The following is a 20489-nucleotide window of genomic DNA, read 5'->3' on the forward strand; positions in this document are numbered from 1 at the left end:
TTTTCAGTCTCTTGGTACCTCAGTAATAGACTTCCTCGAAGAATCGTGAAAATTTGAATGCAATTTTATACTTCGCTCTATTATATTCTCATCAATTCTGAGATAGGGGTGGGGGGGGGATGAATTTTCGATCAATAACGACAACAAGCCGTTTACAAGGATACAAAGAGTTTCAAATATACCAACCAACGTCAAAAAAAAAAAAAGAAAAGAAAAGAAAATTACAAGCGACACAGAGAAGAGAAAGATTTTTTTCCTCGGAAAATCAACACGCGTATTTAAATATATGTGAAATTGTAAGACCGTTCGATTTTACGTATAAATTAATGTTGTATCGTATAAAAACCGGCGTGGCTATTTCACCCCGCGGTTCGACCTCTGTTCTTTTATAGCCTCGACTCGAGTTAAGAAGAAGGTTGGAAAAGTCGGCAACTTTTTCATCCCCCGTTCATGACTCGGCCATTAGGAATACGGTTATTACCGCCACTTTCGCAGTGTGCACAGCTGAGCTGGTTTACAGGCGAATTGCCTCAGAGACGCCGAAGACTCTCGTTATTGCAGTCACGACGTCGCCGGCTAGACGTCCGAACAATTTCTAAGGTGCGCGGAATTTTCCGCCGTGTTTTTTCGCGGCCAACGATCGCGGCTCTTTTCGGAAAAGCTCCGGTTTCTTCCTTCGTACTTACGTGATACCGAAATTGGCTGAGGTCAGAGTCGAAGTCCATTTTTCTCTCTCCCTCCCGCCTCCAACTTTTTTTTCTTCGCATCATTTCTTCAAGAGCACCACTTTCCTTGATCTACGAGATGTAGGATGTTTAATACAAACATGTAAGGGGCATTCCACGCCAACTCGGTAAACGATTAACCGTGATAGTTTTTTTTTTTTTTTATTTTACCAAGGATTTTTTTTTTTTAATCACTCGTCTTTGCCCTAATTGTATATCGGGCGATGTGTATGGAATTTGAAATTGGTATGTAAGGATTGCAGCATCACGTATGTATATGAAATTAATAATAGGATTTTCTAAATATTTCTGCAGTGGTATTGTTAATTTTAATACCGCACGGCTCATTATTTATCCATGTATATTCTGTATCTAGACCTTCGCACGGTGTTCCAGTAATTTTTTTATCTAGTGAAATATTGAAACAATAACACGATGCGTGCTTTGTAGTTTATACTCGTAATAGTAACGAGGATTATGGAAATAAAAAAAAATAATTGCCAAACAGAATCATCGATATGTCTCGTACTTTTGCGGATGTATAACCGCGTGGAATAAAACGCATTCCGGCACGTTTGAAACGCGCAAATATCGGTAATGTATGATATAATTTACTAGCTACGCGTAATATACGTGCGTACAAACTTACAGATCAAAGATTTATGCAACTCGCGTCTAGGTATTTGCAATACACGCACGCGTTGTATATCGGACGATATGCGTAGAATTTGAAATTGATACGTGAGGATTGCACTTCGTATTAAAAATAGGTATCGTGCGATACAGCGTAACGATAACTTGGCTATTTATTACAACGACGCCTGAATAGCTTCTCGCTCTCTTTTCATTCGTTCCGCGATTTCCGCTTCAATTTTTTGCCACCGCATGAAACATCCGTTCCTGTTAAATACAATAATGATTACAGAAATATATTTTTCACCTCGTTGAAATGAAAAATGGAAACTGAAACAAACGTCGCGAAATCAATTTTCCCGTAGTCGATACCCACGGCAAACAATTTCCAACATCTTTCCTCTCTCTCGAAGAGGGTTAAATTTTTCAAACGGAAGAATTCGCGTGATAAAAAAAGCTTGAGAATATTTTTCGAGTCAACTTTTCACCGATACAAATATCTCGATTCGATCTTTACTCCTCGAGTACATGTGTTCGATATTCTTTCGTCACAAAAACTTTTCTCGGTTTTCGTACAAAGTTCAGGGTTCGTACTAAGGTAGGAAAAATCCTCGGTGAAATAAAAAAAAAAAAGTCAATGTCAACCGTTCACCGAGTTGGCGTGGAACGCCCCATGTACACACACACACACACACACACACACACACACACACACACACACACAGATCTAATTTTCTCCTCGCCCACGCAGCCAAGAAAGATGACCTGCACACCGCGGAATAATCCGAGCGGTTATTATAACGCATAGAGATCGTAGAAACGTGATTTCGACGGTTTTTACGCTCTCCCCTTCACGTTTACGTTTTACGTACGTTCAAAGTTCTCCGTTTCATTTTACTACAATTCTCCCCTCGGCCCTCGTATCGCCTCTTTCCTTATATTTCTTATCTAAGAAAGTCTCTTCGGCCACTGTTATCATACAACACACATCAATGCGCTCACCTGAGATTCGAATCGTGCCTCTTTTCTTCTCCCATCTCCGGACCAATTGCAAAAATACCTACATTGTGCTTGGTTAAATTTTTTTCCGACGCGTAGATTTTTGTATATTATTGTACAAATTTGTCTCTATCTCTCCTTCTTTTCTTACACGGTGTGTATTTCTCCTTAATTATACAAAGAAAAAAAAGAGCCGAAATATGGAATTCAAAATTTTCACTTTCATATTTATGTTGTAAATATTTCTTCATGTTCGGATTGTGATGGAAAAAAAAAAAAAATAACAAAATGTCCACCACGTATTTTTACTCTCTCTCTCTCTTTCTTTTTACATTTATACATGTACGTCTGTTTTTTTGCCACCTAATAATCAGTCACTTCTTTACCGTGATCATTTTTCTCACCCGCACAGCAACAACTTTTCTTACAATCTCTTCTATCGAACATTGCAATCAATTATGTAAAATATACGGTCACGTAATTACGACTCTGAAATTATTGAAAATTTACATCGAACGTTGCTTAAACAATATTTGCTTATAAATCATCATTAATTCGTTCTCTCTTTCTCTCTCTCTCTCTCTCTGTCTCTCCGTATAAGATACAAAATTCAGATCATTCTACGTTTCTCTTACATCGAACAATTTTTTTTCCTCTCCTCCTCCTCCTCCTCCTCCTCCTCCTCCTATCCCTAAAAGTTTTTTTTTTTTTTCTTTCTTTTTGTTCTTTCTCTTTTCCCTTTTTCTCCGTCATACTCTCTCCTTCTTGAAGGAGCAGGTACAATATTTGTCCAGGGAATTTGCAGAGCTACAACTCGCCTCGCGAGATTTCAACAACGACGAGTACATACTGGGTATACATAACTATATACCCATCTACGAGTATTATTATATACTACAGAGGGTTAGCCGGGTTGAAGCTTATACGCCGTATTTATTATACACTCATGTGTATATATATATATATATATATGTGTGTGTGTGTATAATATGTAAGGACGTATGTAACGAACGAAGAGGAGGGACGAGGAGAATCAGTCGCGGGATATTGTTGAATTGCCTTAAAATTTAACACGCGCAAAAGTCAAGGAGAAGCTCACGCTGCCCAATTTACGTATCGTGTTTACGTGTCACGAAACCGTGAATATCTTACAACGACGAATACAATTCCCACGATAATAATTTACGCGTATTACAGGCTCTGTTGAAAAAAAAAAAAAAAAGAAAAATTATTCGGGGAAACGAACGAGAGGAATAAAATTTACAATAAAAAGGTTTAACCTGGTACTAAAATATCGTTATTAAAATAGAAATTTTATACATATAATTACAATTATATGTTAATTCTCGTTGATGACAATTTCAATGTTCCTTTTTTTGTACCTTTCGTTCTATATTTATACGGTTAATAATTGTTTTTACACGGAAATCTGTAGTGTGTAATAATAATAATAATAATAATAATAATAATAATGCGATTAATAATTGACAGGAACTCGTTTTGAAAGAATCGTTTTCACCGTTAAATGCAAAATAACTGCACGACGAATCACAAGGGTTGATTACCTTTTTTCGTCTTCTCATTTAATGCCCGGAGTTATAAAATCATGTACATATGTATATTACATATATATGTGTAACAGCGAAATGAGAACGTTGCACGCAATACGTTTTAACTGTTTTTTTGTATTTTGATTTTTCTGTTCCAGGCTAAATATCTTGAGAACCACAATCGAGCGGAGTAAAATAACCTCGTCGCAGAGTACAAATTATACACACGCGTGGTATAATCCAATCATCGATAGAACGTTGCGACGGAATAGAGAGAGAGAGAGAGAGAGAGAGAGAGAGAGAGAGAAAGAGAGAGAGAGAGAGAGAGGGGAAAAAAAGAAAAGGAATAAAGAAAATTAGAAGATGAATAAAAAAGCAGATCGCTAATCATGCGATTGTTCGCAAACAAACCGGGATGACTTTGAGGTACCGGATGCAGCTGGGAAGCTGTTGGTACCTGCCGTCTATTCGAGGCGGATGATTGAAAAGGACGAGGAATTCACAAGGATTTCGTGTGAATAGATAGAGAAATTAAATTCAGGTGAGTCGTTGAACAAGCCGGTAAAATGTTACGTAGATTTAGTAGGATAGAAGTTTTTTTCAAATAATGGTAGAGAAAACAAAAAAAAAGAGAAAAAAATTACAAAATTTTTGGGCACGAACTTGGCAAAATCTAGACAAGATCTCCGATCGATAAACAAGCTTTGAATATTGCGTAAAACTTTCCAGTCGATCGATATTAAATTCAATGATAAATTTCCAAAACGTTGCCGAAACTATAAATAACAAAGCCCTGAAACTCAAATTTCTCCGAGTGTTTTCGTTTTCTACAATAAAAAAAAAAAATAAAAAATAACTCCTAAAAATAGTTATGATTTTAAACGGTCCAAGCTGTGCCCAAAAAACAAAAAAAAAAAACTCTCAACTCCGAAAAAGTACCGTGTTCGTATATTAACCACAGGACGTGTAAAATCTGCAATATTTTTCTCTCCACATTGGCGCAAAAGTTACTTCAAAAATTAATCTTTACTACATGCAATGCATTGTCTATACACGAAGTGTACCGTAGAGATGATGAAAAAAAAAAAAAAAAAACGTCCCATAAAAATCTCTTCCAGACGGTGTTAAAATTTTCATTTCCATGCACGCGTAAGGTTATAACGTTGAAATTAAACTTTTTGCTATAATTTTTTTTCAATTTTTATACACTTACTTTTTCCGAGGGTATATATATATATATATATAGTCTACGTAGTTACAAAAAGGAATGACTTTACATCGCAAAAGTCTAACGAATAATAATAACGTAAGAAAAAAAAAAACAAAAAAACTAATTTATTATTTACGTCACACGACATGTTTTACCGGGAAAACTTCACTCCGCTGTAGCAGTAGAAGATTATCGCGTAAATTTCATTCAATTTCACCGAAGGCGGCACACGATTGCCAAGTTTTCTCTCATACCTAATTTGCTTGTCAAGTACGTGGGTACATCCTTCCTCACCGCTAGCCAAACTTCCGACCGTTGAGTGACTCCTTGCAATTTGCAATTTGCGCGTTTCAAGTTTGCGTTGAAGAATGATAATAAAAAAAAAGGGAAATTAAAAAAAACAACGCACAATGCGGCGTAATTTTGCGTACGTTTTAGTTTTTTTATTTTCAAAAATTCTTCTTCAACGTACCAAACCCCGCAACATATACATATATATATATATATATATATATATTTATGTATGATAAGTTTGTACATAACGGAAAAGTTTGAGTAACCAAGCACGTGTTATACCTATATATATATATATATGTATAGTATGCGGTACATACATAATATACCCGTCTATCCTCAAACTGTTTAAGCTATTGTACTTAAAATTGTTTTTCAACTTTTGTACAAATAATTTCCACATTTGTATTATTCATATCGTCGGAGTTTAACAAAAATCGAATTGCGCGTCTTTCTCGTCGAGAAAAGAGAGGATGGAAGGAGTGGAGAAAAAAAAAAAAAAAAAAACAACAAGAAAGCACACACGCAAGGCGTATAAAGAATAACGTCATCCCAAGCACGTATCGCATCCCTCTGTTCGGTTGATCGGATAATCGATGTTACACCATCCGCGAAAAAAAAAAAAAAAAAAAAAAAAAAAAGAAAAAATTCCACCACTCACTCATCCCACCGCGCGTGCAATAACGAAGTGAACCTCGCGATTAGATTGCATTAATTCCATAGGCATTCACGACTACGCAACGCAGCCTGGGAAAATCGATAATTATGCGTAAGAAAGAAATTGACCGTTCTCCCGGATATAATTATTTGTAACCGAAATACAAATTTTCGCCGCAATTTCTCCTCGCATCCGGGATCTTCCCTCACCCCCCCCCCCCCCCCCCCTCCTCTTTCTCTCGTTTCATCGATTAGTTTTCTCTTTCAATTTGCGAATCGGAAGAATGACGGTTATTGTTAGCTTTGTTTGTTTGTTTGTTTTTTTTTTTTTTTTTTTTTTTTTTAATTTAATGTGACAAGAAATACAAGTATGTATAGGTATATACATGTATAAACAGTATACGCATACGCGATACGATAAGATTGTAGAAAAATATAACCCCGAGAGGGTGCGTCGAAAATTCTATCGTACGAGAAAATCCAATTTGATCGGGTATGATCGGACATAAGAGAGGTATTATATACCGATGCCATCCCCCTTGCCGATAAAAGAGAGGGAGAGAGAGAGAGAGAGAGAAAAGATAAATACCGCAAAGAAGATAAGGGAATAAGAAAATCAATATGGCTTTAGTATGTGTAAATGTACGTACGTATTATACATACGTATATATATATATATATATATATATATATATGTATGTATTGTATGTATATTGTATATATTATATACATATATATGTATATCATACGTATCGTGTTATCACTCGGCGCGAGATCGCGTTACACGGTTTCGACGATGTAACTAAATTGAAACGCGGGCAACCTCGATACTTATGGGTGTGTGTGTGTGTGTGTGGATATACATAATGTGTACAGGGTATCGGCATGAAACAAGTAGCGTGTCTCTCTCGAGTTGCGTAATAAAATTTAAAAATTTACACACAGTTAAAAAGTTGCTTGGATGATACAATTTTTACGAAATAAATGCACGGTTTTTTTTTACCAACTGTAACGGTCGGAAGAGGAAGAAGAAAAGAGTGATAATTCACCGAGTTTCGTAAAACTAGATGGAAGAACGGAAGTGTTCGAAAAAAAAAAAAAGAAAGGATTTAAGTGTCAAAAAAAGTCGAATTTCGTTGACGTTCGCGTTTCCATCCTGTCTTCGCGTCATTCTTGGTAAGCTGTTTTTTTTTTTTTTTTTTTTTCGAAATTCAAGACAAAAATATTGTTCCAAATTACGAGAAAAGGATACTGTCCAAGTTTCAACTCTTAATATCAATATTTAGAGATGCGTCATAGCGATTTTATATTTCCCGTATCAATGACGTGGGAAAGTGTTGATTTGTTTTCTAAAAAGAAAAAAAAAAAAAAAATCTCAGACCGGAACGTATTTTTTTAAGGGAATCGAACTCTCTCTCTCTCTCTCTACGAAAAAGGTCTCTTTATCATTTTGCGATAAATCTACTTTTTCAAAAGTTATTTAAGGATTTCTCAATAAATTATATAACACGCGTATGTCATTGTGCTTTTGTGTAAAAATTTTGAACGATTCATGGTAAGAAAAAAACAGAATGCAAACTAAACACACGCGTCAATCACAAAATTTACACTCACAGCACAGTAATTATACGATATTAATATATCATGCATATTAATTATGTATTATATATATATATATATACCGAGGAGTTTAATCAATTATCAAAACCGCAAGAGGTAATTGAACAAATTGTTGAAAATAATTAATTGATGCCGGGAAGTATAAAATACGTGTATACATATGTATATAATATGCATAGTATTATATACTATATCAGATATATATATATATAATTATTTTACATTGGCAAATGAATTCCTCGCCGCGTTTCGTATAAATTAACGATAAATAAACACGTCGTGGCAAATATGAGGTCATATTTCCCGCAAATTAATTTTTCACCTTTCCTGGTATTCTCTCTTCAGTTTCTATTTTGACCAACATATAAGTGTATTATTAAAAACCTTCAATAATAACACTATTTTCATACTGACAGCGCACGTTCACACGTAAAAGTAAAAGACTTTTTGTTCAATAATAGGGCCAAAGTTGAGTCGGGAATAAAGTCCTAAACTTGACAGAGGAATAAAAGTCGATTACTCCCTTGGTACGTAATCTACTGTGAAGCAAACTTCAATTAGTTATAGGAATAAAAGTTGGGTGAAATATGAATTAGCCAGCGTCGGCTCGGCGCTGATAACGAAGCGAATGGTCTGACATCCGGTGCCCTTAATTTCCTGTCGATAATTATCATCGGTCCGCGATGCGGACCCAGGTATGTTCGATGTGTGCGCGGTATAACGACGCTAATTAATTATAACTGACATCGAGCAATCAATCGTCGAAACTTCGTACGAACATACGACTGTAAATATGATACGTGAGAGAATGATAAGAGAAAACGACGAGCGATTGAAAATTCCCCACTGCAAAAACCAAAAAGAATCAGTTTTGCACTGGCAATGAGCCAGCCTTCGAACCCTCCGTTCTCACACCGCAGGTTCCAAGTTTATAGAGAGAGAAAAAGAATAATATCCAATTCGAATTTCCGACTACAACTTCAGATTCCGGATTAACGATTTCAAAGCCCTCGGATACCATGTTACATGAAGATATAAAGTTTTTTCGTTATTTTTGACCACTGTAATAGATCCATCGTTACAAAATTTTGCAAGTCTGACCTTGGATTCGTTATCGGTGACCCAAAAAACCTCCGCCTGCCAATTTCTACCGAAATTGGAATATTTTTAGATTTTTTTCCACCGTATTGAATCGTCATTTTGGATTTCGCAATCCGACTTCAGATTCGTGATCAACCGCCCAACAAACCGACGAGTACCAATATTCATCAAAATTCAAATGTTTTTAGTTTTGTTTCTTCAGTTTATCGAATACGCCAAATTTAAATTTGGCAATTTTCGTTGAAATCCATTCGTCCATTCTCAAAATATTTCTCGAACCGCGGGTGAAACGATCTTTTCTTCGCCAATTTTTTTCTTCACCATTATTATCATTATCATTGCAAAATCTTCCGAGGATATGAAAATGGAAGAGGAGAGGCAAGAAAAAAAAAATAAGGGTGAACCTTCCGAAAATTGAGGTTGAAACCGCGTCATTCCCTCGGCGAGAAACCCCCGAAAGTGAATAATAATCTTGATACGCTACACGTCGAGTACGATGATGATAATGGTGATGACGATGTTGCGGCAGGGAAAAGATACGTGCACACACATGTAGGGAGGAAAAACGCGCTATGGCCGCGGAAGAAGTGTGATGTTTAAATATAAACGATGCGTCCGGGTTCCATGGTGATAAATCTTTCGGGGTACGGGTCTCGCCGCGAGATCGTACGTGACGCGTGACTGAGAGAAAAAGGGAGGAAAAATTGAAGGGACGAAAGAGAGAGAGAGAGAGAGAGAGAGAGAGAGAGAAATAAAGGAAGAAAGTGTCGTTGACCTTTCCTGCGGGCAGCGTTTCTACTTCTCTTCCCCTTCCCCTTATCTTTTCGACCACCAAAAGCTAAAGCATCCTTTATATGCGTGTGTATTCTTGTATAAATATACCGGGAGAATCTCTTGATACTTGAAAATGAACCGCGCGTGCGCCGAATGATCAAATCTCATTGGTCGGCGAAACGTTCCCGCGGCGATATTCTTGTCCGCGACGCAGGCGGGCCAACCTACGCAAAATGTCTGCGTTTGAATTTTCAAAGAGCGTAAGCGTCGAGTTCCGACTGTTCTTCGAAGAATCGACTTTCCGCCCCGACGACAAATGCTTCCGAAACCTTTCCGAGTCGCCGTCTCGATTGTTCGAGATCCTAACCTCGAAAATTCGTAGGAACCACGTCGCCGGCGGAAAGAGTTTGACGGCTGAAAACTCGGGTTGGCCAGCCTGCGCGAAGAGCCGATAAAACTGGCGCATGCGCGGTTCGTTTTCAAGTTTCAAGAGATTCTCCCGGTATGTACGTATAGCATCTGTACGTGGGGAGGATCCCATACGTCAACTCAACCAATGATCCCCCCCCCCCCCCCCCGACACCATTTTTGATATGCTTAAGGATTTTTTATACGATTCTCCGATCGCAAAAAAGCCGTCCTGAATTTTTTCAGATTTTTCTTTACAATGGATAATTTTTTATGATTATATAGACCTGTCTATTTTCAATTTCTTTCTTTTATTTTTCATATCTATATTTTAAATGTCTTTACGGATGGTCGATTTCTTTAGCTTTGAATAATATCAAGGTTAACAAAGTTTCTTCTCAGTGTATTTTCCTCGATTCGTACCTCAAGCATACAAATGTATGTGTATATATATATATATATATATGTGAAAGTCGTGGAGAGAAAAGGTCGAATTTCAAAGTTCGATATTTATTTTCATCGTTCAAAGGAGTTGCATCTTATACCGCATACAGATATACAATCGTCCCCATTACAAAGAGTTTCTTCTTCGAGAGTCCGCACTTTTTCCGATATAAGATGTAAAAAAGAAGAGGAGGAGGAGGAGGAGGAGGAGGAGAAACAAGAAATGAAAGGAGATATCCAGAGGAAATAGGATGCGGGAAGAGAGAAGGGGATGGAATAAAAGGAACCCGGTTATTTTCCCTCCTCCTGCCGCAAGAAAATCATTTCATTGGTATCCGCGGGGGGATATTTCGCCCTTGGGTCCTTTTTCGAAAATTTCTAGGGTAATAAAATACGATATGGTCGATGAAGAAGTATAAAAGGAAGAGAAGTAAGAAGAAGATAAAAGTAGCAAAACAAAAAAAAAAAAAAAAAAAGAAAAAAGAAACTAAATCAGAAATGAAAAGTTTCCATCCAGTTGTTCCGACATTTGTTTTTTTTTTATTTTAATACTTATTGTTAAGTACGTTTTGCGTATAATATTTGGTTAGAAAATATGTTCGATTTAATTCAAATGCTTGGAAATTTTTCAACACTGTACCCATCGAAATTTTTTTTTTTTCTAAAGCGATAGAATTCGTTTTATTCAATCAAAAGCTACATTAGTCAATTGCGGTGACAGCAATACTTACTTAATTCAACAAAATACTTTTCACAAATTAATACAGAATTGAATCAAACCTTTTTAACGATCATGCCGACTGCAAATTTGTTCAGGATAACACGTCGCGAGTTCATTCCAATGATGTGAATTTTTCATCAAATAAACGTGTGATCGACACGACTAAAAATTTCGTTGAACGCACCTCGATCGATTTCTTTTTAAAAATGTGAAATTGTTCTATCAATCAAAATTTAGCTTCTTTTAATTCATCTTCTCTCGAGTCAAGAGTTCAATGGTTGAAACGGGTGGTGAAAAATTTGTTAAAAAAAATCTTTCACATCGACCGAACGTCAGATTTATTATTCGAACGATGTAAATTTAGAATTCTATCGACTCAAAATTTCGTGGTAATTTACCCGATATTCGATGTCTGTGAAAATTCGATAACTTAATGCTGTACATGTAGAAGTATAAATTGAAAAATAAATTCTCTACGCTATGAATATATTACAAAAGTTGAACACGTTTCCAAGTTACGTCAAAAACGTTTCACTTGTATCGTTAGGAGAACGTTAATCAGTTCGCGTGTCGTTCTGCCGCGTAATATAAAGCTATATTATTATAATATACCAAAGTATATGTATACATATATTTATACGTATACATTATAAACAAACACATATGTAGCATATAACAACAGAGCTGTAACGTCTCACCGAAGCCGCGAGGTAAAACGATGTATTAATTAGGGTGTCGTGGCGGAAGTTTTAGAAACTCGAGAATTATACGAGGAAATTCTCGACGACTGATGACGGAAGAAAAAAAAAAAAAAAAGAATAAGATCGGCAGAACTTTGTGCGATAATTGAGATATGATTGATTGTTCCTTGAACGGATATTTATTAATTATATGTAATAAATTTTTGTCGAAATTTTAGCCAAAGAAAATTTAAAATTGACGTTAAGTTTAGTTACAAACAAAACGTAAATTTCATTCGTTAATGTGTAACGCCTTACTAGAAAAAAATAATTATTTTTTTTTTTTTGGCATAATTGAACTGTATAAAATGCATCTAAACGGTAATAGTATGAAAAATTGACTTTGACGAAAATTTTGTATAATATTTGTAAATTCGTATTTAAAACAAAATAAATTTAATTAAACATGATCGAAAATTTTCGTCGAGACAAAATTGAAGCTGTGAGAAATATAAAGAAAAACGGGAATTTCATGGACAGAAAATGAATATAATGATTGTCGATGTTGTGCAACGATGATAAAAAATTTTCTTAAAACAAACCGTAAATTGCAAGCCATTTTTCAGTATATTGTTTCTCTTTCTCAAATTCCGTAAGTTTGTGTCTTGAAAATCAAGTCGTATATTATAGTATATAGTGAATTCTTGTCCTACCTCGCATTGGGTTACATAACAATTAAAAAAAAATTTTTTCTTTCTAATTTCATCATAACAACAGGTTGAGGAAAATTAAAATAAAAATCGAGGGTCGTTGAGGAAATATTTTCATTTGCGGTTTATTAATTGCTAAACGTACGGCCAGGAAGTTCCGATATTAATTCCTTTCGAATAATTCTCCCTGCTAATTGAAAAGGCATATATATACATATATATATATATATATTAATATTAAACGCTGGTGCGCGTAAAAAAAGTTCCTCAAACTTTGTTTGTTTTCTTTTCTTTTTTTTGTTCTTCCTTCCCTTTTCCCTCACTCACTTTCCTTCCCGTTATTCACCGCGCATCGATAAATGATTACTTCGGAACAATCGTTGTATTATTACAGGCGTAATAATTACGATTAATACTTGTACTTGAGAATTCACGTATTCGTAAAAAAATCATGTATACATGTATACGTATAATTTTGAAACTAGAAATGAGTTTCGTAAACTACTTATAGTGAGAAAAATCGTGTACTTCTACAAGTTTTAAATTGAATAATTTAAAAAATGAATATTTGCGACGCGTGGGAGGAAAAAAATTCCGTCTCAACTGTCATAAATTCTCGTTCCCACTGGGTGCAAGAAAAAAAAAAAAAGTTCGGGATCAACTCGTCGCCTCTGCGTTTCATGTACGATACTATAATATATATTACAATATATAAAAAAAAAAAATTGAATAAAAGAGAAAATAAACAAACAAAGAAAAACGAAATCTCATCGTGTGATATTTATATTGACAAAAATAAATAAATATATAAATAAAATGACAACACCGAAATATTCAACTCTACCTTGACGAGATAAAATTTCAACATTTTCCACATCTTACATTAGTTATTTTTATACATATACGTTGAAACAACGTTTTTTTTTTTTTTTTTTTTTTTTTCTACTCAACTTTTCGACAAATGATGAATTTATGCAATTTTAGAAAAAAATGAGGAACTAGTTATTTGCAAATAGCAATATTATATATCTAAACGGGTTGTTTTAAGGATGGTGTTTCTTTTTTTTTTTTTTTTTTCCTCCTCTTTTACGATCATCAAGCATCGAAAGGTCAGCGCTATTCAACCGTAATGCGAAATAATCAGGCCGCAATCCTAAAAATGTCCCGAGAGAATCGGTCCGATTCGTTCCGGAGACTTAACCACGAGTAGGCATTGTGATTGCTTATATATATATATATATACGTCTGTACCAATCACACCGAGGAGAGAAATTAGCGCTGCGATTGCTTTACGGCGAAACTTATGAAATTACAATTCCTAGTCTGAGAATGTCGAAAAAGAATCGATTATTCTTTTCCGATTTATCGAGTACGGTCGATTGTTTTTTCTTTTTTTTTTTTTCGTAAATCGTAATCGTCGTAATTTTTTACCATCATTGTATATATATATTATTGTTTTCCCCTCCCGGAAGTTGAGAATAATATATCGTAACGTTATACGTACAATTGGCATAAATTAATAAACGAAAAGACCGGAAGTCGTGTTTCCCCCCCCCCCCCCCCCCCCCCTTCTTCTCCGTTTACTTTTTTTTCTCAGTATATTTACTTTTCACCCTCCGTTCTCTTCGCTAAACGAAGCGACATTGTGTAGTTACGGAAGGAAAATTGTTATTCTTCGTGCCACGTGGTATAAATATATGCTTGAAAATCGTGAAATCGGTCCTTCGTTACACGCATACATACCACGTGAATACGGATGAGAATAAAAGCAAAAGAAGAAGAAGAAGAAGAAGAAGAAGAAGAAGAAAGTTGGAAGGATTTTAAAAGAGGAAAAGACGACACTCGGCATAGGGAAAGCGAAAACGGTCAGATCGTTTCACGAGATTATCCTGCAAGCGGTTGGCATTTTTTTATACATACCTATAAATATGGTATAATATGTAATTATGTACGTATACTTATAGTCTATACAACGCTGTAAGGCGTGTCCGACATCAACGTTATTACAGTTTCGATGTATATATACGCGTAATAATTTATATAATATACAACTAAACCAGCAAAATTATACCCTGTCTTTGTAACAAAGCCAACACGCGGTACAAAATTTTATACGTAATATAAAGATGGATGAAATTGATAAAAAAAGAATTGATAAACAGAGATGATAAAAAAAAACAAAACAAAACAAAAAAAAATGGATATCCGAATCACTTTTGACTGTGTATGTGAATAATGTTATTATTAACAATACTGTCGGGTGTTTTATTTTTCGGTCTTTTTTTTTAGTTTTTCGGGAAGTGAACAACAAAAAAAAAAAAAAAAAAAAGAGCACGAGCTGAAACAAATTTGTGGCAAAAATTATCCCACGAGTATAAAAAAAAAAAAAACGCTGTTACACGCAATATGCGGATACTTGAACGCGTTTCAATGACGTGAAATAATTTTGGGAGCCTCGTTAACTATGTAATTGACGGACGGATTAGTGGGTAATGCGGTTGGTTAAATGTTTGCTTAACGTGGGAAAACAAACCGACGTCGTATAAACGTTACACGTGTCTATATACGTATACATATACGTATATATACATACGTATTATGTGGTACGTATATTTACAGGTATATATATATATATATATATATATATATATATATATATATATGTATGTATGTACATATATACATACGCATGTATTCTCGCTGTGATTAAACGTCAAGCGTAAACAAGCTGTTGTATACAACGCTTTCAACGTTTATACGTAAGTAATGAGTATATACCGGAAGAATCTCTTGAAACTTGAAAATGAACCGCGCGTGCGCCGAATGATTAAATCTCATTGGTCGGCGAAACGTTCCCGCGGCGATATTCTCGTCCGCGACGCAGGCGGGCCAACCTACGCAAAATGTCTGCGTTTGAATTTTCAAAGAGCGTAAGCGTCGAGTTCCGACCGTTCTTCGAAGAATCGACTTTCCGCCCCGACGACAAATGCTTCCGAAACCTTTCCGAGTCGCCGTCTCGATTGTTCGAGATCCTAACCTCGAAAATTCGTAGGAACCGCGTCGCCGGCGGAAAGAGTTTGACGGCTGAAAACTCGGGTTGGCCAGCCTGCGCGAACAGCCGATAAAACTCGCGCGTGCGCGGTTCGTTTTCAACTTTCAACAGATTCTCCCGGTATATATACGCGTAGATCATACATCGAATTTTACGTCTACGCTCTTTGTTCTCTTTTGTTTCCCTACGACAAATATTGTATTTATATAGACACATATTTAGAGTACATAAATTAGTACAACACCTATACCTACATACATACATACACGTATCACCTACGTCGTGTATTCATTGGTATTACATGATGTGGCGATTTTCGTTCCGTGAACGATGTATGCAAATCGATTCCGAGACAACGATGCAGATTTCGCGAATAGAGTTGCGCGTGTTTCGCGCAAAGTCAGGGGGCGGAATATAAAGGAAGAAAAGAAATAAAAAAAAAATTTATATATATAGATATATACACACATATACATACGTACGTCATACGTTACACATCGTGCACAAATCGCGTGATCCAAACAGAGAAAGAATCTTACGATCAGTGGCCCTCAGAAACGTTAACTCGCTATCATTAACAATAACCTATGGTTTTATTGCATTATACCGACAAAGTTGTATCTTCATTCTCGCGTTATATATATATATATATCCATCCTAAACAAATGTGCTTAACCGCACGAATCATCATCCGTTTCGTGAATTGTTTTTTCTTCATCTTATTTTTTTTTTCCTCTTGTTTTTGTATTTTTCTTAGCCCTTCTATAACGCAAGTACCTGAACCTAATTTATGATACGAAAAAAAAAAAAAAAAAAAAAACTAAAGAAAAACAAAGGGTAGAGAAAAAAAAAAAACTACTCGTAAGAAAACCTGATGTGAAAATAATTCTATGCCGCGGACGCTAATGTGGTGAAAAAAAAAAAAAAAAAAGAAACAGAAAAAAAATTAAAAACATACCTAAAATAGAAATCAATAAAAAAAAAAAAAATTTGTAAACGTAGCCCTTGTTCGATTCCGCGTACCTGTAGCTACGTTGCGCGTGTGTGAAAAAATGAAGAACAAGGAAAACTGAAAAAGAACAAAGGTGAAGAGAAATCGTCGACGAAAAATAGGAAATCGAATCGCGCAAATAAATGGACGGAGAGAGTGAGGAGGAAAAAAAAAACAAAAAAAAATAAAAAACAGCCGAGGTAAAAAATATTCAGTGCGGTGATCAGCAATCTCTGCGCCTCTGCTACAAACCCCTTTATTACACACGTCTGTACGATGTGTGTAAATATACGTTACATATGTGTATACACGTGGAGATTTTCCACCCCTTGTTTTACACGTCGATTTCACGCTTGATTCTCGAGGGCAGTGGCAGTTAAAAATAATATCCACACACACACATACAAATATATATATATATATATATATATATGTATATATTTATACGGAAAGTGGTGAAATTTCGGGCAAGGCGCGCTTTTTGTGTTGTGTAACAACAACAATAATAATAGTAATAATGGCAATAAAAACCTGAAGATTAACTCTGTTTTACATCCGTACCGTTTTCCTTTGATCTTTTGATTAGTCCTTCCAGTTCCAGAAATGAAAGCCCGCCACTCGTTTGGCTGAAAAACAGAAAGAGAGAGAGAGAGAGAGTTATAAGAGAAAAACATAAGTAGAACATAAAAGATGGTGAAAACTAAGAATGACGAAAAATAATTGATTTTAGATTAAACCGATTAATCGTGTATAATCGATTATTTTTCCTCACAATCGGTTTTTGTTTTTCACTCCCGCGAACAATGCAATACAATATCAATTTATAGGATTTTTAGTAACAATTATTATCATTGTCTTGCTTACTAATTAACCTATTTCATACAATAAGTGAAAGATGAATGAATATTTTGCACCTGATATCGTAATATATTTTCCAACGAAACGATAAATTATGAAAAAAACTTTTCCGCCATTCGAGACTGCACGATGAAATTTACAAAATTTTCGTTTCAAATTCACAGTTTCAAAAAAATACGATACAATCGATTAATCGATGCATCGATTATTTGTAACCAAGCGGTCATCGCTGGTTGAAATTTCTGCCAAGAGATTGAAAAACGGAATAAAGAAATTGATAAAAATTGTACAAGAGCAAAACGAACGTAAAACCGAAAAATTCTGCAAAACGATAAAATGTTGGTAAGAAATGAAAATGCGAAAAAAAAGTCCCGACCGATCTATTGGCTTACATTCTTTCCCGATTTTATATTTCTCCTTTCCCTCATCTAGTTTTTTTCTAGTTTTTTTTCCCCACCCCAGCTTTGCGGCCGTGCCTCCCCCCCCCACCGGCAATTGGGTCGAGGGAACGAAGAGGCTGAATACAAAACAGAGAAAAGTCGATGGTCGCAGCTCGTCTGCCGGCGATATGCGAGGGAAGGAAAAATAAAGAGAGGAAACGGCAATAAGGGAAGTTTCACGCCTTTTCAAATTCAGCGCGACAGCGATTTTTGTTTCTTTTTTTTTTTTAAAATATGTCGAAGTAATTCGAATCCCAAAATTGTAAACAAGAATCGAAAATAGGAGAGAAATCGTAACGTTTTCTAAAATTATGGAACTTTCGAAGGAAGAGAAAAAATCAGTTTTTATAAATCTATATTACAAACGATATGGAAAGTTAAATGTGTACAATATATTTTTTTTTTTTATAACGTTTCTGCCTGCTTTAAAACTTCACAGTATCGAAGTAGAAAATGTTTTGCATTCAGTGAAAACTCGACGATAGTAACACTTCAACATTTTCACACCGCAGACGTGAAATCGTTTGAAAAAAATTTCGGTACGTGTGCAAATAAAACCTGCAATACATGCACGTGCCAATTAGCATTTTATTTCGAAAAAGTTGAATTGCCCGTTTGTGTGACAATGAAAAAGATAAAAGGGGAAAAAACGGTTGGAAAAAGTTATCGGAGAATGTGAGAGAGCGAAAGGAGATACTAAAATGACAAACAACCTCGACCGAAATTCAAGCCTAAATCAGCGAGTGTCGTCCCTTGATCATTTCTAAATTTTTTTCACCCACCTCTCTCTCTCTCTCTCGGTCTTCTTAAGAGGGGAATGCCACATTGAAGGTCGAAAAAAAAAACGACCGATTTTTAAGAGTTGAAGTTTTTTTCACAGTAACAACAAACTGATGAAAGAATCGGATTTTTGGTATTTTTGTATTAAGCGTATATTAAACTTGTTTCATACAAAGTCAGGCCCATATTTTTTTTAATATTAAATATTTAAAAAAAAAAACAATTTATACGAAACTAGTTTAATATACATTTAATAAAATACCAACAATCCGATCCCTTTATTAATTAGTTATCCTTGCGAAAGAAAAAGAAACTCTTAAAAATCGGCAATATTTTCGGCTGACTCGATTCGGACCTTTACTACTGCGAGAAGAACCGATCCGCCGTTTTTCTCTATCACTTATACAAAAAGCCCCTGAATTTTTGTGATACGTCACCGCGATGGGAAATGAAAATAAAATAAATAAAACAAAATTATGAATTATTTTCCAAACCTGTACAGAGATGATATAATTTGTTCAGAGTGAATGTTTAATTACTCTCCGACACAACTGTAATGACGCGATTTTTACGCTATTACCGCACAACAAGAAGTGTGATTAAAACTTGGGACGTTATTTTCTGAAACGTTAAAGCAAGTGAATAACGAAAATAAAAATAATTTATAAATTTACTTAGTTTACAACATTTCGCAAAACATTATTGACGTATCGATTATATCGAGCAGAATCGATAACTCTGAATTCACATTCAACGTGTAATATTGCATAATTTACGATAATTATTTCCGACAGGTATAATAATGTATTTAGAGAGATGCGCGTTAGCAAGGCTGAACATAGTTGTATGATTCGTATACTATACGTATAATACTAATCCCGCTTGGCTGACTATCGATCCACCATACATACGAAAAATTACAGATACACCGTAGAACGTTAAAATGACCAATGGGGCTGTGTGGGAAAAGAAAATGAAAACAATCAGAAGAGCAGAAAACAAGAGGATCAGATTCGATCGATTTATGAATAATCTATCCATGTTTGGAATATCGCCAACTTTCACTACGTATACTCGTACATACGTATACCGGGAGAATCTCTCGAAACTTGAAAACGAACCGCGCGTGCGCCGGATGATCAAATCTCATTGGTCGGCGAAACGTTCCCGCGGCGATATTCTTGTCCGCGACGCAGGCGGGCCAACCTACGCAAAATGTCTGCGTTTGAATTTTCAAAGAGCGTGAGCGTCGAGTTCCGACCGTTCTTCGAAGAATCGACTTTCCGCCACGACGACAAATGCTTCCGAAACCTTTCCGAGTCGCCGTCTCGATTGTTCGAGATCCTAACCTCGAAAATTCGTAGGAACCGCGTCGCCGGCGGAAAGAGTTTGACGGCTGAAAACTCGGGTTGGCCAGCCTGCGCGAACAGCCGATAAAACTCGCGCGTGCGCGGTTCGTTTTCAACTTTCAAAAGATTCTCCCGATATGTATTTAATAAAAATTTTCTTCCACTTACAAATTACGATTTATTTATTTATTCACCATATCGTCCACCTCCTTTTCTTTTAAAAAATTTCTTCAATTAACCTTCGATGATTCGCATATTTAGAAAAAACGAGACGAAATTGTTGTTGTTTTTTTCCCAAAATCGAACCCGTCAAAGAAATTCGAAAAAAGCTTGTGAATAAAAAGAGAGAGAGAGAGAGAGAGAGAAAGGGAGACAGAGTCTCAATGTTTGCATATTATTGATTCCAAGGTTTTAATCTCGCGGTGCGATGCAGCTGAGAAAGGTTATACATATATGTACATATATAGATACATACATACATGCATACGTACAT

The 20489-nt window shown here is 35.6% G+C and overlaps 1 protein-coding gene across 1 annotated transcript in view; it reads left to right on the plus strand.

The window, feature by feature from the left end:
• The first annotated feature begins 376 nt into the window (after positions 1 to 376).
• Positions 377 to 20489, plus strand: part of LOC107228015 (heparan sulfate glucosamine 3-O-sulfotransferase 1) — a 39769-nt gene continuing 19656 nt past the window's right edge. Inside the window, exons 1-2 of the mRNA XM_015669355.2 lie at positions 377 to 707; positions 4066 to 4448. The gene's annotated coding sequence lies outside the window, so the exon portion shown is untranslated. The remainder of the gene's footprint in view (positions 708 to 4065; positions 4449 to 20489) is intronic.

Source organism: Neodiprion lecontei, chromosome 5 (assembly GCF_021901455.1).
Source record: "Neodiprion lecontei isolate iyNeoLeco1 chromosome 5, iyNeoLeco1.1, whole genome shotgun sequence".
NCBI classification, from domain to species: domain Eukaryota; kingdom Metazoa; phylum Arthropoda; class Insecta; order Hymenoptera; family Diprionidae; genus Neodiprion; species Neodiprion lecontei.